This window comes from Pholis gunnellus (assembly GCF_910591455.1).
Source record: "Pholis gunnellus genome assembly, chromosome: 1".
NCBI classification, from domain to species: domain Eukaryota; kingdom Metazoa; phylum Chordata; class Actinopteri; order Perciformes; family Pholidae; genus Pholis; species Pholis gunnellus.
This window is the reverse complement of record NC_136528.1, coordinates 23,362,033-23,378,585: the sequence shown is the minus strand read 5'-3', so window position 1 is coordinate 23,378,585 and position 16,553 is coordinate 23,362,033. Positions and strand designations below refer to the sequence as shown.

General features: G+C 44.5%; 1 protein-coding gene across 2 annotated transcripts in view; it reads left to right on the top strand.

Annotated features, from left to right (window-relative positions):
* The window catches only part of ankrd11 (ankyrin repeat domain 11), an 87,593-nt gene that overhangs the window by 46,652 nt on the left and 24,388 nt on the right, over nt 1-16,553 (top strand). The window lies entirely within an intron of this gene.

The following is a 16,553-nucleotide window of genomic DNA, read 5'->3' as shown; positions in this document are numbered from 1 at the left end:
TTAGGTGTTAACTGTGCAGGTTTGTCAAAAGATCATTTATCTTCACACTGCTTTCATTCCAGTGTAAAGTCTCAAAGGAAGTCAAAAGGCCTCGACACGGAACACTGTTACAATTCCATTCACTTTGATCTGGAAACCAATTCAACTGCAAACGATGAAGCACAGAGTGTGAATGCTCGGCTGTTATGTTGTCCCATTTCCAGAAATGATAGCTTTCTCCTCTGTGTTACCACTTTTCCCTGTTCTCCTCTGCCTTCTCTCTCTCTTCTCTCTGAAGCTACTACTCCCCCTCTCTCTTCGCTCTCTCTCTTCTCTCTCTTCGCTCTCTCTCTTCACTCTCTTCGCTCTCTCTCTCTTCTCGCTTCTCTCTGAAGCTACTACTCCCCCTCTCTCTTCTCCCAAACAGGCCAACCCAGCTCAGGCCCACATGTAGTGTGAAAACTGCTCCATTGTATTGGAAAATCTGTGGGAGGGACAAAAAGGAGGAGGAACAGGGTGCAGTGGTGGAGGTGATTAGGAAACCAGATCCAGGGCTCGGCTTCAAAGGCAACGGGATCTCTCTGCAGTGCTTATTGATCAGCCAGGAATGCTGCTGGTCTCCTTCGCTGATGTATGGCAGAGACGCTGCACTGCCTCCTCACACGTTCACATTACAAAAGATGGACAGTGGCTAGATGCTGGTTGATTACTGGTGCTTACAGACCATAACAATGATGTTGTCGAACCTAGTTTGTCTGTGCGTTTTGCTTTAAGGGTAGATGTTTTTGGGGTGTTGCTGGCTTTGCTTTAAGTATGTCCTGAAGTGCAAGAGATCAAGGAGGCAACAGTGACGGCCATTGTATTATTTAACTCCCTCCTTCCTGTTCTCTCGTTTTCTTTTCCATGCTAATGTTATCTACCCCCCTCCCCTCCCCTTCTCCCTTCCCTCCCTCCCGGAGAGAAGGCGCACGCAGAGCCAAGTAAACACTTTGATATGCGGAAGGAATCTCTCCCCCCTTCTCCTTCTCTCTCACTCTCTCCTCGCAGCCTATGTAGGTCATCATGACTCACTCCTTTATGCTTCAAAAACCTGATCCCTGCTTGGTTGCTCTATCTTGAGCCCTCTCACGTTCAGCGTTGTGTAAGAGTGTGTTTGAGTGTGCCGGCAGGGCAGCAACAGAAAACCATTTTCTGTTTGCAATTGCTGTTCTGCTTAATTTGTAGTCGAGTACACTCTGAATGTTAATTTCTTATGTTGCGGTTTTTTTTCTGGTACTGGAGATAAAGCTTTCCTGTGCAGGAGGACAAACTCTCTACATCTGCGTTATAACAACCAGTCGTGCTCGGTCACTTCTTCCCCGTTCGCTGCATTCCCTCTGACCTAGATGATGAATCCATCAGCTGCGGCAAGCAGATTTATTATTGCGTCAGGAATGAAATGCTTCGGCCTATTTCCAGAGTTTTGTTGAGAGTTAAGTTTGCTATCAGAGGGACAGTTGGACATTTCCAACTGTCTTGACTTTCCTTTTCTGCTAAATGTTAAAAAAAATAAAATAATTGTATTTAGATTCTTCATTATACACCGAGGCATACCATTTTAGATTAATAATACATATACTCCCTGTTTTTTAAAGCCCAGACCCATTGCGTGACCATGTTAACAATCCACTCGTGTCAAATCCAGGCCAGTGCACACGGCACATCTGTTGGTGGTGCTTGCTTCTACTCGTCCTCCAGCCTGCTACCTGGTGATTGGTTAGCTCACGGTTTGTTTCTAGTGTGGAGGGAAGCCCTTTCTTCTGTGCTCCTTCCACACATGGCAGAGTATCTGCATATGAATACTGCCTTCTGCTTCTCAGCTGAAGACACCCCCCCACCCCCCATAGAAAACCAGGGCCTCTTCACAATCGTCAAAGGGGGAATTCTTCCTGCAAATTCAAAACCATTTCTTGAGACATTTTTAATTTGAAGGTGGCTGTTGAGAATAGTTTCCTGTATCAAGATCGTCTTCCTGTGAGTGTGTGAGTTCAGAGGGTCTGTCGGAGGCGTCTACGAGTGTAATGCCAGGACTTTAGGACCAGCGAAACATCCTGACCCAGATCCAAAATGGCCTTAGCGTGTCATGTGTGTGTCCTTTTGTCCTCTCCTCTCCAGGGCTGCTTTCATATTGGCCAGACCTCGAAAGGGGAGGGGAAGGGGGGGGAGTGCACAGGGGCTTTTTTTTTTTTTGATGAGTCACTCAACCGAACAAAAACAGAAGGAGGGGTGAAGGAAAAATACAAAGCCCTGCAACCCCCCCCCCCCCCCCCTCCAGGGCTTCCTGAAAACACTGCTCTGTTGCATCACACACGCACAGGGCCGACAGTTAGGAGCGTATCCAGTAATCTTAGCGGTGGTCAACCGTTGCTTGCAAAAATGATGCCAGAACATGAAAAGGACATGCTGAGACCACATTTAAAGCATGCGCAGCACGGTGAGAAGCCAAGGCGGGATGTGCATCTGTGTACAAGATGAGGAGGAGGGGGGGGTAAAATGGAAGCTTTGTGGAGGTAACCTGAGGAGGCTGGGTTTTTGGGGCTGTACATTCACACGCCTGTATCATCTGTCCCTTTGCCCTCGCCTCAATGCGCCCCTTGTCCTCCCAGCTGCCTTGCCACAGCCACTCTTCTCCCAGTAAGACCAGAAACCTCTGTCCATGAAACAGTCCAGGACCCAGACCGAGGTCTGTGTAATCCTGTCCAGTGCAGTTCAGCCAAACTCTGCCTACCCGGCCAACATTCTGTCTTGGCCATCAACTCCTTTTTTAGAGACCACTTCGATTCCCTTCAGTCACATTTGTGTATTTCCTTCTGCTGTTTGTGTGTAATGTTAGTGGCGGTCTCTGGGTAAATAGAAAAGTGTGCCAGCAGTATAAACTTTTGTTTGTTTTTTGCCAGAAGGCACCACCATGACATGCATTTCTATTAGGCGGTTTTCTCCTTCTTCGGTCTCTCATGCTCATCTTCAAAGACAGTTTTCCGTAAGAGAGTGGGCGTCTGCACTGGGCCATCAACAGGAAATTCCATCCTTGGAGTGTGGGGGTGGGGTACGGCTGAGGGAGAAGTGAGGAAGATCAGGAGTTCGTTTGGCATCTATTCCAGAGCACCCGAAGGTCTCTGACTGGTTTGCTCTGAATGAGAGTCCCTCTGGACACTTGAATGGGAAACAAAAACTTCTTCAATACTATTTTTGCATCTCCTCTCTCCTTAATTTGAACCGCGGCTCTCTTCTTAAACCTTCGTCTGTGTGTTGCTTTTAAGCTTTATTTACCCCTCCATCATATTTGATTTGTGTTCCTCCCTTTATTTCTCACGGACCATGCCTGTGTTATTTGTGCTAAAATAATTTATTTGTTTGTATGGCTAAGCTGCTTTGCCCACCACTGTTTCTAATACTTCAGACATTGTGTTCACTGACATTCTCATTAACCATGTTTTTATTCTTATTGGGAATGCAGATTTTTAGCAGTTTACTGAAGTCATAGCAGTCCATGTTCATGATCAATATTCTGTAATCGTCAATCATTCACATAATACAAGATACATGTTGCGGACGTAGTGCTTGAAGCCAAGAACACAGTGTTGTTGTATCAATGAAAAGAGCTGTGGGCTGCCAGGAGCAAGTGCCTGTTATCAAGAGGGGAACATAAAATGGGCTCAACTCATCTCTTGAAAACACACGTCAGTCTTCCTGGATTTCTTTTCACTACAGTCAGTAGAACCAGCTGCTCAGGAGGAACCAACGTCCCTGGGATACACAGATACTGTGGTAACTGCAGTGCCAGCGAGGGAAATCTATGACATTTCCGTTCCACCAGAAGATAGGATGCTCTTTAACGTCTTCTTTTCTTTTTTTTCTTTTTTTTTCACTGTGTCTGAAGCTTGTGTGAAGCGTTGCTTGTCCCCAAAGACTTGACGTCTGTATCCTAGCCGTAGCAGGATAGCTACGCCGCCTGTTGCGGTTGCTTTCTGGGCCGCTCTGGGAGTCGCTGGGAGAAAGTGGAGCTCGTAGTACAGCGTTGGCATGAGCCTCAGGACGGCTAGCTAGCTTGAAGAGCCAGCAGAATGCAACTCGGCTGGGATTTCTTTGCTGTGCAACACTCAACGACCATGCGGTGCCTCAAGTGCACGGCACAATATATTCACACAAGAGTACTAAAATAAAGATATCATATAGAGGAGGCACCCCCCCCCCCCCCTACTTGCATTGTTGGGAAAATAGATAATTGATCAATCATGAACATCACTAATCCGTGTTGGTATATTGAATGTATCAGCACTCCTTAATGGAAATCTGGCCATTGTTCTCTTCATAAATGTCTGATTTCCAAGATAGTGTTGGAATCTATGCATGTTCCAGAAATGATATTGTGTGCATGTGATTTAAGTGGAATATCATGTGCTTTGTTAAAGGACACAGCAGAGCTTGCTACCAAGCAAACGGCTGCTGTATGACATCATCATTAAAGGACTGAATTGGTGCTTATGTTCCTATCGGAGGTCTTTATCGGGTATTGGTCGAGTGGATTGAAAGGGGAAACGGCCAAAGCACTGAAAAACATTGCTGTTTTCTATTAATATATGATTCACCCTTTTCCTGCATTCTTATCACTATCAAACTTTTTTATTATTATTCTTTCTCTTCTAACATGAAAACAGTTTGTGTTACCTCTGCGGTAGGGCTGCACTGGGTTATGGGTTAAAGCTTTAATTGGCTAAATTGCATACGTGTGTGTGTGTGTGTGTGTGTGTGTGTGTGTGTGTGTGTGTGTGTGTGTGTGTGTGTGTGTGTGTGTGTGTGTGTGTGTGTGTGTGTGTGTGTGTGTGTGTGTGTGTGTGTGTGTGTGTGTGTGTGTGTGCGCGTGTGTGTGTGCGCGCGCGCGCACATCTGTGTACAAGCTCAGAAGTGATGCCTTGTGAACAACGGAAGAACAATTCCCTCAGGGTAGTGCCTCCTTCAATTATTGCAGTTTCCATTTCGGACGAAGATGGAGAGCCAGAACGCACGAGCACGCACGCTTATACCAACTCCAAACTGCATGCAAACTGTTAGTGTTGTGCGGCTTGGCTTAAGCTTTAGGCCAAGTCGCCTATAGGAGCCGTAGACTCATTATAGTCCAGGTCGAGTTGTATGACCAAATTTACAGGCGAGGGTGTTTTTAGGATTTGACCGGAGGACCCTGTGACGTGTAATCACAGCATGCATGTGTCCTTCCAAGCAATGTTGCTCTTTTACTGGACAGAGAATGTTTTTGGAATACATTTTGGCTTAAATATTTTGGGTTACAATGTATTGTTGGACTTTTGAGAGGGTTCTCGTCTCTGTGACAGTTTCCTGAACAGCACCGGCTCAATCCACTAATTGGAGCCTTTCTGTCCAATCTGATGAGTACATGGATTGTTCCATTATGAGTGAGTGTTTCGTCATTTGTTGTTAGGGTTTGTTTGGTCAGGCTAGCCAAAAGACTGAAGACTGTTTCATGACGGTGTAGTCCGATATGCATGGGACGCATCGTTAAGGATTAAGTCCATTGCTCTTTCTGAGGTATATTTGCATTATGATGCTATTATAGTATCATTATATCAGTGGCAGAGAAAGGTCTTACTATCTCTGCTGCAACGTTTGCACTGCGGGAGGCCTGCCTTTATCCACAGGCTGTACAGGCGCAGCTTATTTGAACTGAAATAGACAATGGATCGAGTTATTACATAATCACCCAACAAGATTTTGGAGCTCCACTCCACTTACTTTAGCTAGTCTCTGGACTAAGTAGTCACAAAATACTTCACTTTAGTCCGACAAAGCAAGTGATGAAGTTCTTAGATCAATTAACTTCAGAATCATTGAGGCTACGAATCTCAATTCTTATGTGAATCGACTTCCTCCCCCAACGGCCGACCTTTCTATTATCTGTTACTGTGTGTTGTTGCTGGCAATGGGAGGTTGAAATCTGGGTCAATATTACACCCAAGGATTACTGCCACCTCTGAATACACGTGGTGGAAACGCTGCATCGGAGTTTAGACTCATTTTGAGCTCATGCTCACTACACTGTAGTGTACAAGAAAGATTCAGCATCACTTTTTATCACGTTAGGCGAATCATTACTGAGGTTGCATATATACCTGCATACGTGTGTGTGTGTATATATGTGTCTATATGTATACGTGTTTTTACATACCCTAAAAAATCATCATGTTCTAACGAATATGCACATTCCCTCCACACTACCTCAGTCTGGCATGGTTTCCCTGCCCCCTCTTTAAGCAGGCACCGCCCCAGCCCTCAGCTGGTGGTGCTCTGCAGTAGCAGGTCTTTCATCCTTCCATCCCTCCATCCGGCCCTGCCCAGTGATTTATAATTCATCTGGGATCCTGCCTCCCTCTGCACCAGGACAGCATTAACATTCTGTTTGGTCCCCAGCTACGCTGCACCCACGTGTGTGTGTGTGTGTGTGTGTGTGTGTGTGTGTGTGTGTGTGTGTGTGTGTGTGTGTGTGTGTGTGTGTGTGTGTGTGTGTGTGTGTGTGTGTGTGTGTGTCTGAGGAATGATTCCTCGGCAGCGAGGCTCCATTTGGAAAAGGCTGTTATTGTAGCTGTATGTGTTGATTCTGCTCTGGCTCTGCCTGCGTCCCACTGTTATGGTAGGGATCGGGTTGCTCGTCTGGCTGTCTGTCTGCTGTTGGTCGTCCTTCTTCTGTCTCCATATGTGCCAAGTCAGCTGCCTGTCCCACCTTCTGGTCCCGGTGTAATAACAGAAAGCAGTGCGGCAGAATGTTACCGTGTATAGGCCGTTGTTTCTCAGAGGGGCCTTCACCAGTATCCCAAAACATGTGACTCCTATTTCCACTAATAGACCCATTTTAATGTTCATTTCAAACACAGGCTTTACTACACGTCATTAACATATTGCACCAGTCTAAATATACAAACCCCAAATAAATCAACATTGAGCACAAAACATGTGTAGGTGTTTCTTATCTATCCAAAGCAATACATACATAGATTATGTGCACTTTTATATTTTTCACAGAAAACAAGAACTCCGTTTAGAGATTTTTTTTAGAATACACTTTTGTCATATGAAATTGAAAAATCGCATTTTATGAAATGTGCAAAAAAAAATAAACACCACCACATTATTTGCTAGCCGTTTTCGTACACTCAGAACTGCAGATAGATTAGTGTAATACTTGAGTTCACTACACGCTCATCACTCGTCCTTGTGCGTGAGAGAGACCTCCCGGTCGTCCTGCTGGACTTTTCCTTTTCCTTGGTCATTTCATTCTCCTCTACAAGTGTGAACAAGTTCATGTCTGCTGGTCTTGTTCTAACTCAACGACAAACGGGAAAATGGCTGATGTTCTCTATTCAGCGAGCACATTGGATCGTTGCAGTCGAACAAGCTAACATGTTCGTCTGTCTAAATAACGTTGCATTCAGCTGTTGATTTAACTGTTGCTTACTGTGAAACAATGCCATTTTAAGTACAGTAGCAGACTCGTGCACTCGTCTCTATGTAAATCACCATCAGTCATAATTTGGAGTAACTTCAGATTGTAATCTTGTGCTTGATGGTCGGACGTTGGCTTTGTTTTATTTTGGATCATTGATCGTGCCTACTAAGATGAGTAAGTGAGGAACATGAGGAAAACGGCGTTGTGCCTATTGTGGATTGCCTATTGTGAGAAAGACGGTTATCGTAAATGTAATTAAAGTATATCGCTTTGGACAAATAAAACTGCCAAATGAATGTACTCTTAATAAGATAATGTTATATAGTGATTCTTAACCCATGCTTTATGTCAATAACATGAGCATGAGTCAAATTCTGAAACTAGCAGAAAGCAGAAGGGTCCAAAGTAAACCAAGAAGAGCGACAAAGTGGGATAACCTAGTTTTAATGAAGCAGGTTCAAGTAGGTGTGTGCAGGTGACTGGCTAAGTGGAGATCAGGGGCCGTCCTTCAGAGGATCGGCGGTTCGATCCCCGGCTCCGCTAGTCGCATGTCGATGTGTCCTTGAGCAAGACACTGAACCCCAAAATTGCTCCCGTAGCTGTGCCTACGATTTAGAAATGTGATAAAAGCGTCTACTAAATGACTGTAATGTAATGCAAAAAACCCCTCAAAATTCCTCATGCAAAACAGGATGGCCGTCACCTGCCTGGTGACGGCATTATCCCGTAAACGGATCTTTAACCATAATGTACAGGAACAAGCGCGGTCTGGAGCAGCAGATACACAACGTCTAATGAGATCAACTAGCGGACGAATGACAGATGTCTGCCGGTATCTGGCCCTTTGTGTGAAACCGATGCAGGTTGTTTTTTTCGCCAAAAACTTTAATCAGAATTCCATCACGGCATGTAGTCTGCTTCAAACACGGGCCGCTCTTCAGATGCTGGCAGGCTCACATCGCTGTGTGTTTGTGAGACATTATGATGCTCATCTGTGGAAAGGTCAAATCCACCCTCCTCGCCTCTCCTCGCTCTCTCGCTTCGTTCATTATCCATCCAGGCTCTCTCTCCCTCTGCTCTGCATTTATTTTTACCTCCTCACGTAATCCTTAATTAATGTAGAGCCTGTCGCCGGGCCTCACATTCTACTACCATAGGCACTCGCTTGCACACATGCGTGCATACAACACTCACTCATTCATGTTCTCTCAAGCAGGCACACGCACATTCAATCATTTATCTTCTTCTCTCTCTTCGAGTTCTTTTTGCAGGAGCATAATGATGTAGATCGTAACACGTTGCACACTTTACAATAATGGGCAGATGGGGCGGCCTCATTGCTCAGTGAGCTAAAGCACATAACCATCATGTCCCGCCTTCAAATTTGACCCGGGACCCCTGATGCACGTCATCTCCCTCGTACTCCAGCTTTTTCTCTTTGTTCATGTGTGGCATAACTACTGAGACCATCTCAAGAAAGATTCAATTCTGATGCAGGATGCCCTTTATATATTTACTGTTTTGTTGGATGTTGTTGTTGTTGTTTTTATGCAAGCTTCACATGGAGGAGTTTGTTCCTCACAGTCCAGATTGTATGATTTCCTCACCTCTGTTATTCGGTAATGCACCAACTTTGAGTCACAGGAATAATGAACCTTTTCTACACGGATCAACACTATCAGCATAGATCACCTATGTCAAATGATTTTAGGTCTGATTAGAGAGATGAAACCAGTGCTGACACTTGTGTAGGCCGACCACTGCACGTCACTCAAAAATACACCAGCATCCCCAACGTGACTCTATTGGCTGTATAACTGTATTCCTGTTGATTAGCAGTCCTTGTGCAGCTCAAGAGATAGAGCTCCACTATTTGGAAGATATTTGGTTCGATCCCCGGCTCCTCCAGTCCGCAATATGCTTTACCAAAACATTGCTCGTGTGTGTGAAAACCAATAGTTTAGATCCTGATGAGCAGGTGGCACCTTGTGTAGTGGCCTCTGGCATCAGTGTGTGAATGAGTAGAAAGGAGCTATATATTAAGTCCATTTGCCAAAGGTGTTGATAGTGTATTTTTGAACAGAGGCGGGTGTATTCATGTATGCGAGTGCATGTGAACAGGACGTAAGTCAACGTTTCATCTTCAGGAATATGAGGATGAATCGACTTTTATTCAAGGCATGAGTAGAATCTCAACACAGTTTTATGTTCCCAGAATAACTTTCTATTTCTGCAATCTCACACTTTGTCATGGTTATGTGTCGGATACAGAAGCGTTTCAAACATTCATTGTTGAAGAATAGTTTTCTGCTGTCCTGGAAGGTGATTTATTCACCCGTTAGTTCGTTTTTTGTGTAAGACGGGTCAAAACGTGTCACTCTTTGCCAGAGATGTGTTCATTATTCAGGCACTCCCCCTCCTCGGTCTTATCTTTCCATTAACCACTGAGTTGTGTTTCATGTCCTGTCAGACATGCTACACAGCTTATTTGTTTAATGTGGGATGAACCTGTCACAAATCTTCCCCTGGTGCCCCTGCATTATCATTATTTATTGTTTTTTATTAACCTGGAATGCAAAGGTTGTCTATTTCTGTTAATATGAAGTGCGTCCACTGGTCACTATGGCTCTTTCACATGTCCACAAGCAAGATCCACCGAGTGCGTTATTTCAGATAGCATCACAAGAACAGAAGAGGCGTGACGTTAAACACAGCAGCGTCATCGACTTGTGCGACGTAAAACTGTCTGCTCTCGTCCTCTGCCCGGAGGCTATGGAGCTCCCGGATCTTGTTGTCTCTCCAATTTGCTGTCAATTCTGTCGGTCAGCCGCTAACTGCTGCTAGAGTTTGTGGTAATCTTCGGGGCATGAACCTGGTTCTGTGTTTATTGAAGGTAAAGACATGCCACGAATTGCTGCAAAAATATTTAACACTCTCGGTTGCTGTCCAAAAGTTTGTCTGTACAGAAGTGTTTCTGTCTTGAGATCTAAATTCAGTGAGCAGCTCAGTGTGGGTGTAGCTTAAGGGCCAGGTTGGAAGTGGCAGGCTGGGGGGGGGGGGGGGTTGGGCAATGTGAAAATAAGCAAACCAGAGAATTGGAGCAGATAATGTGGCTTCAGTTGATTTATTAAGTGCTGCTGAGCTGTTGTTGTGTTGGACGTAGTGGTGGTAGTTCTGCAAACGTGTTGGATCATATTGCTTGCAGGGCTGACAGCATCTGGTCAGTTGGTCCAAAGGGTGGTCGATGTGCTCTTGTCGGACATCATTTCTCATTGGTTGGACAATTGCTGGTGTTACTGAACTACGTAAAAAAGCGCTTCTTAATCCAGTATTTTCAGGGTGAGAGAGACGGAGCTCATGTCTTTAAGGAAAGGTTACTCGTCAAGCTATTATTCAACAATGAAGAACATAATTTTAACAATTATTTAGCTTAGATCTTCCCACTTCAGCAGACATGGTGTACCTCTGTAGCTGTTCCCCTTGAGAGGAGCTCAAGGGGAACAGGAGCTGTCCTTTTCTCTCGGTCCTGACAGCTGTGCTACTATAATGCATAAAGTTGGCAGTTTGCGTGCCTAGATTGGTTGATTAATGCATATTTTTACGAGTTGGGTGGTACGAATTGGCTCTCGTTAAAAAAGTTAATCTGAAGAGTGGATTTGGAGAATGGTGACCCCCCCCCCCAGTTGAAGAGTAGATAGAATAGTCGGCACACATTTTTTCTTTGGTTGACTACAGCCCCAATTGCTTGATAGTGTGATTGCTACACACCAATTTAATGTTTTCAGCAATAGTACAGTTTTACTGTGCAACCTCTTGTGTGGTTGTCCTGACTGTGTTGGGGTGTTCACTTGTTTAACGTGACTATAGACCTATGTGGTAGCCGTGTTAGACATGACATTTATCAGCATGTGTAGTCCGTGAATGAGTGGAACAGCTTTGTTTGGTCCGACAGTGATCCAAAGGTCAGAAAGTGATTGAATCCTCATTGCTTAAGGTTGATATATGCAGAAGCGCTCGTCTATCAATAGGTTCCCTCTCGCTCTCTCTCTTCACAGCTCTTTCACCGGCTTCTCTGATAGGCCTGCATCTGTCTCATCCCTGAGTTGCTAGGCAACAGGCATTTCCATGTGTGCTGTGGCAGTGTGTGAGAGAGAGAGAGAGAGAGAGAGAGAGAGATGTTGAGAATAGAGCGAAAGGCAGATGAGAGAGAAGTACTCTGAGAGGGGGAAGAAATGAGAATGAGTCAGAGCACTGATGAAGCTGAGGGATTGAGAGGAGAGAGCCAAAAAGCACTAGATTGTCTCTGGCCTTTCCTGCAGCCTAGCTGCGTATATATATATATATATATATATATATATATATATAGAGGTCTGCCACTATCTTTGCGAGGTCACTGGCAAAGACGGCATGATTTACCAGACTGGCAGGCGGGCAGGAAGCACTGAGCTGTTATTGGATGGAACAGAGAGGTGTAAGGGAGAGTGAACGTGCTCAGAATAGAAAATCAGACCAAGTGATTGGATTCCTCCCCACATCTCTCTCTCTGCTCCGAGAGCCTTTTGAATAATAGAACCACTCCCTCTCACTCACATTTCACATACATGTCTGTCATTTCCAGATGCCCTTGTGTGTCAGCTGCTGCTCATATCGACATTTAACCGTGCTCACTTTTATTAAGGAGGAAAAGAAATGATAGCTCGACATGTTATACCGTTTTGTTTAACCCTCTTGTTCGCTGAAAATACAAACTAGGAACAATCGTGTATTGAGTATGTAGGCTTTTATAATTACAAAATTGATCTCCACCCTCAAGAAGTACAGATACTCACTGTTCTTTGATACAACGCTCCACACTTCTTTTTTTTAAGCACACAGTTCTGTTCTAGCATAATGCATCTTTCCTCTCAGCGCTCGTGTGTGTTAGCATATGTTTGTGTGGGTGTGTGTGTGTGTTCACGTGTCGGGCTCTTCTTTCTCTACGCGGGTTCATAATGAAGTGAATGGACCCGGGTCAGGGACTGAGCCGCCAGGCTGGGCTCCGGTTGCCAGGATACCGCAGTCGAGCCCGGCCGGCTTTATTTGCACACCAAAGAGGCTAGCTAGCAGCTAGGGCGCTGCAGGGTAAACACATGCACGACCTGGATGAGATGGTACCACTTCAGTGTTAAAATAACCAGACACATTTATTTTATATATGCGTGTGTGTGTGTGTATATGTGTACATATGTGTGTCTGTGTGTATGTTTACACATCGCAGTCACAATCGATACAAAATGACACCCTTCAGTACGAGGTCAAAAGAGTTGATCATGATTTATGAATGATACATTTTTGATCAACAAAGGGCTTATGGCGAGATGTGGATACCTCGGTTGTTGGTGTGATGGTGATAAATCTGTTTGGAGTGAGAGAGGTTGGGGTAAAGTCATTTTTGCACCTTTACATTTGTTGTGTAATTAGTCAGGGATAACTGAGGGAAGAAATTGGAAGCAGACAAAAAATAAGTATTTTCAAAGAGGGGTAAAGAAATGTGACGTCTCTGCCGAAGCAAGGTTGTGATTTTCTTTTTTTTTTATTATCTTCCCTAAAACCTATAATAGTGTACGACTATGGGGGATGCTGATTCAAAACAACAACAAGATGTGTCGGTATCTGTGGCTTCCACAGGACAGCTACTGTTTGTAGCTTTTGCTATAAGAGACTTGAAAGAGTTTAAACAAAGAGTAAAAACAGAACACTAATATGTGCAGAATGTGAAAAAAATGGCAACCAACAGCATTTGCTTTTGTATGACCCATAAAGCACATTAAGCCATGTCTGAGTTTTTAGCTGTTAGCATTAGCTATCATCTTCAGATGTGTTGGATGGTCACTAGCACACTTGGAGCTGTGTTTCAGTGGAAGTTTAGATGTTTTCCATTTTAAGTGTCTTTGTGGCAATGCAGATTAGTGTTCATTTTAGTTGAGATAAAAGTGCACCTGCATTATCCGTCAAAAGATGTTTCTTTGTTTCTTAGTCACCGTCATTGTAAACCTTCTCAAACAATTATTTTTAAAAATCTGATAACCAACACCGAGACCAGTTGACTGACAGCCAGGGAGTGTGCTGGTGATTTGTATTTGTGCAATAGGCGTTGGGGGTTAGTGCACACACACACCGCACACTGAACAACACACACAAACATGAGCACAGACAGACGGACAGAGAGCAACATGCCCATCCCTGTAAGCAGCTGCTGTGTTGTTCAGCTGTCAGTGTGGAAAATGTGAGGTGCGTTTCTGCGTGGAGAGTCATGAGTTAGGAGTGGCACAGAGTTGGAGTACTCTGACGTGCACCTTCACCTCTTTCACAGGGCTGTGTATATGTCGTTTACCCATATATAATAATAATAATATAATCAACAGTTCATGTTCTAGCAGAATTGCTTGCCGTGCTAAAAACCTGCATGGTAAAAATTGGTCCATGAGCCCTTCAGGTTTGACGTCTGGAGCTAAATTAGCATTTGTATTCCTGAACGTAGCGGTGTGTAATGCTTTGAACTTTCGTAGACTAACTGGTAAAATAAATAGTATGTGTTCATCCCAGGATGTTACATCAAACTGTAACAGTATTTTTGAATATAATATTAATGTTTTAAAAGGAGTAAATCTACAACCACATGCACTATTATTAAATATGGCTGCATTTACACTTGTTTACATACACTTCTTATTGTACAAAGCCTGAAATGGCATCATTGAATCACTCTGGAGGCCACTGCTAGTCAACTCAGCTAATAGCTGAATAGCTGCTTGTACCATCAATTGTTTTAACTGAAGAATTCACGTTTGTTGTCGATGGCCAGTGCTCATTTTACGAGACGAGTTTGACTAATTATAGCATGTAGGTTTTAAATCGCTACACGTTGTCAGTGTTGAAGTCGGACCTTCTCGTTACATTTCCGAAATCAAGTGAGCTGCTACTGTAACATCCTGATGTAAGTGTGCTTGTGGTGTGTGTCTGTGCATCTGTGAGTGTGCATAGAGTATGCTGCAATATGCTGAAGTGTTGGCCTCTATCTGACCGCAGAGGGAGTGGCTCGGTGTATAGAGAGGATGCTACCGGAGGATGAAGAGAGAAAGTGTGTGTGTGTGTGTGTGTGTGTGTGTGTGTGTGTGTGTGTGTGTGGGGGGGGGTGGGGGTGGGGGTGGGGGTGGGTGGGTGGGTGGGTGGGTGGGAGACCGGATGGATAACAGTACTGGCAGGTCCCATCCTTCATTTGGAAGAGATGGCTTCTCTGGCTCACCTCTCCTCACTTCTTTATGCAGTCATCGTCTCCATGGCCAAGTCTAACTGCGAGACGTCATGTGTTAAACATTCAAATCTTCTGGGGTTGTTTCTGGTGTAGAGGCATGAGTGTTATTAGGAGTTTTGGCTATGGTCAGCAGACAATAATCTATCTGCATCTCTGTTCTCCATGTGCCTGCTCACCATAACTTTGCTTATTGCTCCATAAGGGAAGTTAACGTTATAAATGGGGCCGTAGACCTATCGAATGTCTTTTTGTCAAATGTCCACGTTATGAATGGAACTGCGATGCTTTGAACTATTTGGAATGGCCCTATTCATGGTTCTGATTGGATTGTGATATTGAAGATAACATGATGGCCTGGTGTTAAACGCATAAAACGTGATATTGTCGCACAGACACACAGACTTTAGATATAATGCTCACACTCTTTTAAATGCTTAGTCGCGTAACTTTTAACTGTATTGCTTGGCGAAAGCCGTCAGACGATGAGCCACACCGCCCCCTGGTGATGGGATCGCCTATCGGCGATCTTGAGTAGCTATGATTGGACGATATGGAAACGATCGCCCAACCTTTATTTCATTACACATGTCCTTGTAAGTATATAAGTACAAAGTATATTTGGTAGAATAATGTCAGACAATATGATGAGAAACTTATAGTTTTCATATACTGCGTGCTATTTTTGTACATTCGCTCACATACAAATACACAGATGGAGTTAATCAACACTTGATTGAACGAGACACACTCACGATGTACAGATGTTCTGTATATTTTGATTGGGATGAAATTACAAAAGGAAATGGGGCCTTTGGTTTTTGAACAGGGTGTCCTCTCCTTTTTGTGCGTCTTGTGTGACCACTTGCTTGCAAACATCATTTTCTTGTGTTTCGCATGTCAGCTGAATGTTCTGGAGCTATAACTGCCCATCATCGTAGTCCCAAAATAGTGCAAAGATTGTTGTTCTAGAAGTCCAGCTGACCCAGTTTGGTGTGTGGGGGGGGGGGGGGGGGGGGTTGTTTCTGAGAGTAGTCAACCTTCCTGTCGCTTTGTTTGGTGTGAGGTGGGAGTTTAGGGGAGGTTGAAGCAGGAGCCTAGCAGTAACAATGAGCTAGAGGAGAGAGGAAGGGGGCTGTGGTTTGCTGTGTTTGCTCATGTCTCTTTCCATACACCAGTAAAAGAGGGAGCGCTACATCCTCTGTAGCTCCGTGCCTCTCTGGTTGGCTGGCTGGCTGGCTGGCTGTCTTGACTTGACTGGGGGGGATATAAATAGCAGTCTTTTGAATAGGATAACTGCAGAGGGAAGGGAAGGAGGGTGGGGGAGGGGAGTGGAGATGGAAGTGGCGCCAGGGAAGATAGGATTGCCAGTGTGTCAAAGTAGAGGAAAAAAACACTGCAGCCATGGTCTCATCTGGTCACTCACTCAGTCACAAGCATGATCATACTCGGATGCACTCAGAAAACACAGTGCATTATGGAGGAGAGAGCTGAGGGATGAAATGTATGATTAATTCATGGCCCTGTGCGGCAGAAGGCCTCTCTTCACAAAGGCAGGGGATGATTGTTTTTGTGTACTTGCACAGACGAGTGTACCGAACTCTCTATTCACTAAGTTCATGATAAAAAACAATCACTCATAGCAGCTAGGTTTCTGGTTGCAAGAAGGCGATGATCCCTCTTACTGTGGTAGGGACGCCATGATTGAGAACAGGATAACGCCCACAATTACAAGCGGTGGCTACCTATGGCCGTAAGTAGCTGCTTGGGTTTTTGTCGAGACGTGCC